At 39.4% G+C, this 9,619-nt stretch overlaps 1 pseudogene; it reads left to right on the top strand.

Annotated features, from left to right (window-relative positions):
• The first annotated feature begins 6,881 nt into the window (after positions 1-6,881).
• On the top strand, positions 6,882-7,503 carry LOC129517458 (ubiquitin-conjugating enzyme E2 E3-like; annotated as a pseudogene).
• Positions 7,504-9,619: the final 2,116 nt, after the last annotated feature.

The raw sequence follows: 9,619 nt of genomic DNA, 5'->3' as shown, positions 1-9,619 counted from the left end.
AAACTGTGGAAGGAGCCTCGGTGTCCATCGAAAGATGAATGGATAAAGAAGATGTGGTTTATGTATACAATGGAATATTACTCAGCCATTAGAAACGACAAATACCCACCATTTGCTTCAACGTGGATGGAACTGGAGGGTATTATGCTGAGTGAAAGACAAACAGTGTATGAAACAGACTCATTTTAGACCTAAGGACAACTCCAGCCTGAAAATGAAAGGTTAGAGAACCATTGACCATTCAAATGGTCCTCAAAAGAAAGCTGGGGTAGCAATCCTCATTTCAGGTAAATGAAAGTTTATCCCAAAGACTGTAGTAAGAGATGAAGAGGGACACTATATCATACTTAAAGGATCTATCCAACAAGGGGACCTAACAATCATCAATATTTATGCCCTTAATGTGGGAGCTGCCAAGTATAATCAATCAAATAACAACCAAAGCAAACGCATACTTAGATAATAATACACTAATACTGGGAGACTTCAACAAGGCAATTTCTGCAACAGACAGATATTTTGAGCACAAAATCACCAGGAAAACAACGGCCTTCAGTGATACACTGGATCACATGGATTTCACAGATATATACAGAACTTTGCATCTTGACGCAACCAAATACACATTCTTCTCAAGTGCACATGGAACTTTCTCAAGAATAGACCACATACTGGGTCACAAATCAGGTCTCAACCAATACCCAAAGATTGGGATTGTCCCCTGCATGTTTTCTGACCACAATGCTTTGAAACTAGAACTCAATCACAAGAAGGGATTTGGAAGAAAATCAAACACGCGGAGATTAAAGAGCATCCTGCTAAAAGATGAATGGGTCAACGAGGAAATTAGAGAAGGATTAAAAATATTTATGGAAACTAAGGAGAGTGAAGATGCAACTGTTCAAAATCATTGGGATACAATGAAAGCAGTCCTGAGGGGGAAATACATCACAATACAAGCATCACTCAAAAAATTGGAAACAACTCAAACTAGAAGAAATGGACACACTTCTGGAACACCACGAACTACCAAAACTGGAACAGGAAGAAACAGAATATATGAGCAGGCCAATAAGCAGGCAGGAAATTGAAGGAGTCAGCAAAAACCTCCCAAGACACAAAAGTCCAGGGCCAGATGGCTTCCCAGGGGAATTCTATCAAACATTTAAAGAGAAACAATACCTATCCTACTAAAGCTGTTCCGAAAGATCGAAAGGGATGGAATACTTCCTACACGTTTTATGAGGTCAGCATCACCTTAATTCCAAAACCAGACAAAGACCCCGTGAAAAAGAAGAATTATAGACCAATATCCCTGATGAACACAGATGCAAAAATTCTCAACAAGGTACTAGCCAATAGGATCCAACAGTACGTTAAGAAGATTATTCACCATGACCAAGTGGGATTTATCCCCAGGATGCAAGGCTGGTTCAACACTCGTACAGCCATCAACGTGACAGACCATATCAACAAGAGAAAAAACAAGAACCATAATATGATCCTCTCAATTGATGCAGAGAAAGCATTTGACAAAATACAGTCCATTTCTGATCAAAATTTTTAGAGTGTAGGGATAGAGGGAATGTTCCTCAGCACCTTAAAAGCCATCTACGAAAAGCCCACAGCAAATATCATTCTCAATGGGGAAACACTGGGAGCCTACGTTCAGGAACAAGACAGGGATGTCCACTCTCACCACTGCTATTCAACATAGTACTAGAACTCCTAGCCCAGCAATCAGACAACAAAAAGAAATGAAAGGCATTCAAATTGACAAAGAAGAAGTCAAACTCTCACTCTTCGTAGATGAAATGTTACTGTACATAGAACACCCAAAAGACTCCACCCCAGGATTGCTAGGACTCATGCAGCAATTCAGCCGTGTGGCAGGATACAAAATCAATGCTCAGAAATCAGTGGCATTTCTATACACTAACAATGAGACTGAGGAAAGAGAAATTAAGGACTCAATCCCATTCACAATTGCACCGAAAAAGCATAAGATACCTAGGAATAAACCTAACCAAAGAGGTAAAGGATCTATACGCTAAAAACTACAGAACACTTCTGAAAGAAATTGAGGAAGACACAAAGAGATGGAAAAATATTCCATGCTCCTGGATTGGAAGAATTAATAATGTGAAATGTCAATGCTACCCAGGGCAATTTACACATTCAAAGAAATCCTTATCGAAATACCATGTTGGAACAAATCATCTTAAGATTCCTGTGGAATCAGAAAAAAAAAAAACGAATAGCCAGGGGAATACTGGAAAAGAAAACCAGAGTCGGGGGTATCACAATGCCAGATTTCAGGTTGTAATACAAAGCTCTGATCATCAAGACCATATGGTACTGGCACAAAAACAGACACATAGACCAATGGAACACAATAGAGAACCCAGAAATGGGCCAACTCTATGGTCATCTAATATTTGTCAAAGCATGAAAGACTATCCACTGGAAGAAGGACAGACTCTTCAATAAATGGTGCTGGGAAAATTGGACAGCCACGTGCAGAAGAATGAAACTAGACCAATCTCCTACAACAGACATGAAGATAAACTCAAAATGGATGAAAGATCTAAATGTGAGACAAGAATCCATCAAAATCCTAGGGAAGAACACAGGGAACACCCGTTTTGAACTTAGCCACAGCACAAACTCTTGCAAGATACATCTATGAAGACAAGGGAAACCGAAGCAAAAATGAACTACTGGGACTTACTCAGGATTAAAAGCTTCGGTGCAGCACAAGAAACAGTCAGCAAAACTAAAAGACAACCTACAGAATGGGAGGAGATATTTGCAAATGACATTTCAAGATAAAGGGCCAGTATCCAAGATCTATAAAGAACTTATTAAACTCAACAGCAAAGAAAGAAACAATCCAATCCTGAAATGGACAAAAGACATGAACAGAAATTTCACCAAAGAAGACATAGACATAGCCAACAAGCACATGAGAAAATGCTTCGCATCACTTGCCATCAGGGAAATACAAATTAAAACCACAATGAGGTACCACCTCACAGGAGTGAGAATGGTGAAAATTTTCTTTTCTTTTTTTTCCTTTTTTTTTTTCGAGAATGGTGAAAATTAACAAGACATGAAACAACAAATGTTGGAGAGGATGTGGAGAAAGGGGAACCCTCTTGCACTGTTGGTGGGAATGTGAAATGTTGCAGCCACTCTGGAAAACTGTGTGGAGGTTCCTCAAAGAGTTAAAAATAGAACTACCCTAGGACCCAGCAATTGCATTGCTGGGGATTTACCACAAAGATACAGATGCAGTGAAACGCCGGGACACCTGCACCCGATGTTTATAGCAGCAATGTCCACAATAGCCAAACTGTGGAAGGAACCTCAGTGTCCATCGAAAGATAAATGGATAAAGAAGATGTAGTGTATATATATATATATATATATATATATATATATATATATATATGTAATGGAATATTCTTCAGCCATTAGAAGTGACGCATACCCACCATTTGCTTCAACATGGATAGAACTGGCGGGTATTATGCTGAGAGAAGTAAGTCAATCGGAGAAGGACAAACATATGGTTTCATTCACACAGGAAATATATTAAAAAGGGGAAAGGGATTAAATGGGAAAGGAGAGAAAATGAGTGGGAAATATCAGAGAGGGTGACAGAACATGAGAGACATCTAACTCTGGGAAATAAACGTAGGGTAGTGGAAGGGGAGGTGGACAGGGGGATGGGGTAGCTGGTTGCCAGGCACTGAGGGGGGGCACTTGACGGGATGAGCACTGTGTGATAGGCTATATTTTGGCAAATAAAACTCCAATAAAAAATATACAGAAAATAAATAAATAAAAATAAATAAATAAATAAAATAAGAAAAGAAAAAAGATCTAAGAAAAATTTAACACCTCTGATATCCTAGATTATTAAATAATAAAAATCTCAGATCAAACCCCCCAAATCCACACTAAAAAACTAAAATAAATGAGCAAACTCAACATAAAGAAAACAGAGGAAAGGAAAAATATTATATTATGGTGGAAATAAAATAGAGAAAAAAATGCAAAAGAAGAAATTTTTAAAAACTCGGTTTCTTGAATAAAAATATTCAAATTGACAACATTTTGCTAGGCAGTCAAATGAAAGAGAGAGCTGGGGGCAAGGAGGGAGAGAGAGGGACAAAATTTTTTTTGTTGTTTATTTATTCATGAGAGACACACAGAGTGAGGCAGAGACACAAGCAGAGGGAGAAGCAGGCTCCATGCAGGGAGCCCGATGTGGGACTTGATCCCAGGACTCCAGGATCACGCCCTGGTCCGAAGGCAGGTGCTAAACCGCTGAGCCACCCAGGGATCCCTAAACAATGTTTTAAACATTTGGTTTTTTTTTTAAAGATTTAATTTATGTATTTGAGACACACTGAGAGAGACAGAGATAGCAAGAGAGAGCAGGAGCTGATAGGAGAGGGAGAAATAGGTTCCCCACTGAGCAAGGAACCTGATGTGGGGCTAGATCCCAGGACCCCAGGATCATGATCTGAGCCAAAGGCAGATGCTTAACCAACTAATCCACCCAGCCTCCCCCCATTCTGCCCCAAAGAGATCCATATTGAGACACACTTCAATAGTAGAAAGTCAAATGAAAAAAGAAAGCCTTGAAAGCAGCAAGAGAAAAGTGATGTGTCACGTACAAAGGAGCTTTTATGAAGTTATAAGCAAAAACCATGCAGGCCAGAGGCAGAGGTCATATATTTAAAAGATGAAAGAACAAAATTACAGCCCAGAGTACAGATATAGGTAAACCTGTGCTTCAGAAATGAAGAAATTATAGCCTTCCTGGAGAAACAAATGATGAGGGAATTCATTAAGTCTAGAGTTGCTTTATGAGAAATGTTGAATTCAAATTGAAATAAAAGGACACAAGATAAAAACATGAAGCCATATGAAAATATAAAATTTTCAGAGAAAGTAAATATATGAATAAATAGAGAATCTTGTATATGCCAATTTTGGTGTGTTTAATTCTGGAAAATAATTTCAAAACCAAAACCATAGAAAGCACTGAAAGTCTATGTAATGAGTACATAAAATATAAAAATGTAGTTTGTGTTATCAATAACATAAAGTCGGTGGGGCAGCACTGTAAAGAACACTTTCCATGTGATTGAAATTGAGTTCCTATTCGTTTTAAATATATTGTTCTTTCAGATATTTTATATATTTCTCATACCACAAAGAAAATGTATATAGAATACACATAAAAGGAGATGAGAAGAGAGTCAAGGCACATCACTAGAAAAGTAACAAAATATAAAGGAAATCAGTTAGAGAGGAAATGAGGACCAGAAAATATACCAAGTATATAGAAAACAATTAAGATAATGACAGTAGTAACTATTTCCCCATCAATAATTACTTTAAATGTAAGTGGATTAAACTCCTCAATAGAAAACACAGGTGGGCATAATATTGTCTTTTTTAAAGGGGACTTAAAGGAAAAAAAAATAAAAAAAAAGGGGATCCCTGGGTGGCGCAGCAGTTTAGCACCTGCCTTTGGCCCAGGGCGCGATCCTGGAGACTGGGGATCGAATCCCACATCAGGTTCCCGGTGCATGGAGCCTGCTTCTCCCTCTGCCTGTGTCTCTGCCTCTCTCTCTCTCTATGTATGACTGTCATAAATAAATAAAAAAAATTTAAAAGGGACTTAAAGGGGCACCTGGGTGCCTCAGTGGTTGAGTGTCTGCCCTTGGCTCAGGTCATGGTCCTGGGATCCTGGGATCGAGTCCCACATCGGGCTCCCCACAGGGAGTCTGCTTCTCCCTCTGCCTCTCTCTCTCTCTCTCTCTCTCTGTGTGTGTGTGTGTGTGTGTGTGTGTCTCATGAATAAATAAACAAAAGAAAAAATTTTAAAAGGGACTTAAAAATATCCTGGCTACAAAACATTCACTTTATATTTGAGGAAACACGGACTGAAAGTGAAAGGATGAAAAAAATCCTATGCCACTGGGAACCACAAGCAAGCAGGGGTCTGATAATATCAGACAACACAGACTTTAAGTTCAACAGAAAATACAAAGAAGGACATTATATAATAAAAGAGTTAATTTACCAGAAATATATAATAAATGTATATGCACCAAATATCAGAACCACTAAACAAATGAAGCAAACACTGATAGAATTTAAGGGAGAAAAAGACAAGAATACAACAATAAAGGAGACTTTAATAATCACATTGAATAATGGATGGAACAACCAAACAAAAGATCAATAAAGAAGTAGAAGACTTAAAAAACACTATTGAACAACTGGACTTAACAAACATATAGAAAAGCAGAATACATAATCTACTCAAGTGCATATGCAATATTCTGCAATATAAACCACATATTAAGCCACAGAACAAAATTAAAAAGATGGAAATAACACAAAATACCTTTTTTTAACCATAATGGAATGAATCAGTAGCAGACAGAAAACTGAGAAATTCACAAATACGCAGAAAGTAAACAATACAGTATTCAACAACTCATAGACTGAAGAATTGAAAATAGGACTTATAAAACATATTGAGAAAACAAAACAAAACAAAATCTACCAAATCTTATGGAACACAGTAAAAGTAGTGCTACGACAGGAGTTGATAGCTGTGACCACTTATATTTAAAAAAGAATCATTTCCAATCAAAAATCCAAAGCTATCGTCACAGAAGTAAAAAAAAAAAAAAAAGAAATGTTAACCCAAATCTACAGAAAGAAAGTCATAATATTAGAGCAGAATCAACCAAAGAGAAGAAAAATTTAAAAAAACTAAGTAGGCTTGGTAGCGGCGTGTGAGCGGTCCAGGCAGGCGGCTGAGTTTTCCAAGAAATAACTTCACCAAGATGTCCAGTGATAGGCAAAGGTCCAATGATGAGAGCCCCAGCACCGGCAGTGGTAGTTCAGATGCAGACCAGCGAGACTCGGCCGCTCCAGAACCTGAAGAACAAGAAGAAAGAAAACCTTCTGCCACCCAGCAGAAGAAAAACACCAAACTCTCTAGCAAAACCACTGCTGTTATCCACTAGTGCTAAAAGAATTCAGAAGGAGCTAGCTGAAATATCTCTTGATCTTCCTCCTAACTGCAGTGCTGGGCCTAAAGGAGATAACATTTATGAATGGAGATTGACTATACTTGGTCCACCAGGTTCTGTATATGAAGGTGGTGTGTTTTTTCTGGATATCACTTTTTCATCTCATTATCCATTTAAACCACCGAAGGTTACTTTCTGCACCAGAATCTATCACTGCAACATCAACAGTCAGGGAGTCATCTGTCTGGACATCCTTAAAGACAACTGGAGTCCTGCTTCGACTATTTCAAAGATTTTGCTGTCGATTTGTTCTCTTTTGACAGATTGCAACCCTGTGGATCCTCTGGTTGGAAGCATAGCCACTCCGTATTTGACCAACAGAGCAGAACATGACAGGATAGCCAGACAGTGGACCAAGAGATATGCCACATAATTTACAGAACTTGTATGCAGTGTGAAGGAGCGGAAGGCCCCTTCCCACTATGCTGCAAGTCTTTATAGCTTTTACAATACGGACTTCTGTGTAAATGTTATACTGATTCCTTTTGTTGTTGTTGTTGTTGTTGTTGTTGTTGTTGTTATACTGATTCTACTCTCTGCCTTTATCCTTTGGAGACTGGGAGACTCCCCAAAAAGGTAAATGCTATCAAGAGTAGAACTTTGTAGCTGTAGATTAGTTATGTTTAAAATGCCTACTTGCAAGTCTTGCTTCTTTGGGATATCAAAATGTATTTTGTGATGTACTAAGGATACTGGCCCTGAAGTCTACCAAATATTATAGTGCATTGTAGCCTGATTCATTATCTATATGAAATTATAAAAGTAGCCGTAGTTGACTAGGAATTATGTCATTTGTATTAAACTCAGATCTATTTCTGAATATGTGGTTCATGTGTTGTGAAAAATGTTGTACCTTTTACCTTTGTCAGTTTGTAATGAGAGGGTTTCCTTTTACCCTTTGTAGTTCAGAGAGCACCTGATGTATCATCTCAAACACAATAAGCACGGCATAGTTTCCTGTCGTAATATTTTAAGTCACTCCTGTTAGAGGGTGTGTCTGAGATGATTGTTGGTGAAATAAAAATGTGGATATGAAGACTATTAACGACGAGTACGAATAAATGAATTGTTAAATTGAAAAGAATAAGTAGGCTTTTTGAAAAGATCACTAAAACTGACATCAGCGAGATTAACAACAACAAAAAAACAAAACAAAACAAACAAAAAAACAAGACCCAAATACTAAAATCAGAAATGGAAGAGGAGTTATTACCACTGAGGTCACAAGGAAGAAATAAAGCAGTATAAGGAAATACTATGGAGGAGAGGTTGAAGATGGCAACAGAACAGGATTACCTTAGGCTCATCTCTTTCCTCAAACACAACTAGATAACTATCAAATCATTCTAGATACCCCAGAAATCAACCTGAAGCCTGACAGAAGAAACTCCGCAACTAAAGGGAGAGAGGAAGCCACACTGAAGAAAGTAGAAAGTGCAGAGACATGGTTTAGGGGAGAAATGGATCTTGGGTGCTGTAGATTGGGCTGGGGGAGTGGGGGGGTGGGGGGAAAGAGAGCAAGAGCGAGAGCAGCGAGAGCAAGAGACAGAGAGAGCGAGAGAGAAAGGGAGGAGCACAAAATGGAATGCAGGAGGAGAACATTTCCCCAAAGCCATTGGCAGGGAAAATGAGAGGAGAGGGGCTGATTTTCATCGGTTTTTCAAACAGCAGGGCTTAAAGACTGGAGTTTTAAAAGTCACCAGGCTTGGCTGAGACAGAACCCTGAGGGCTGAAGGTGGGCAAATAATACTGGGGCAGACACTGTGGAAACAGCAATCTGGAGAATGCCTGGGGCTACACAGAAAGGAGAGGCAGCATTCAGGGATTGGCCCCTTAAGACACAGGACATTTCCAATGCCTACCCCTCAGCATAATCACAAAACCACCTGCAGTAAGCAGTGCAAGCACCAATGCTGGTGTCCTAACCTGCTCACACCAAGTCCCACACGCTTGCAGTCATGCAAGACTGCCCCTCTTGGTCAAGCTTGCCTCAGTCCCAGTGTGGCAGGCCCCTTCCCCCAGAGAACCAGCTGAAACCTCCACCCACACCATATCCCTTGAACAGAATTCTACACAGCTTCAAATCTAGTCGAAATAGCATTGGGTCTCATTTCGCAAGCAGACCAGAGTACATTTAGTTAAAATTCACCACACCGGCCGAGGACCAAACACTGCCACTACAGGCAAGGAGAGTCTCTGCAGAAGACCACCCTGAAGGACAGTGCAGCCAAAACACAACAGCAGAGTGAAGGCAGCACACACCGGAGAGACTCCCTGAAGTGTCAGGCCCTGGACACTATATGACCTCTTCTTCATGAAGTCATTACTCTCAAGAGCAGGAAATATAATGGGCTTTTCTAACACAGAGAAGAAGGCAGAGACTTCCACAATGCACCAACATGGAGGAATTCATCCCAAATGAAACAACAAGGTAAGGTCATGGCCAGAGATCCAGGTGAAACAAATATAAGTAACATGCCTGATGGCCA

This window comes from Nyctereutes procyonoides, unplaced genomic scaffold (assembly GCF_905146905.1).
Source record: "Nyctereutes procyonoides isolate TBG_1078 unplaced genomic scaffold, NYPRO_anot_genome, whole genome shotgun sequence".
NCBI classification, from domain to species: Eukaryota; Metazoa; Chordata; class Mammalia; order Carnivora; family Canidae; genus Nyctereutes; species Nyctereutes procyonoides.
This window is presented reverse-complemented; position numbering and strand designations above follow the sequence as displayed.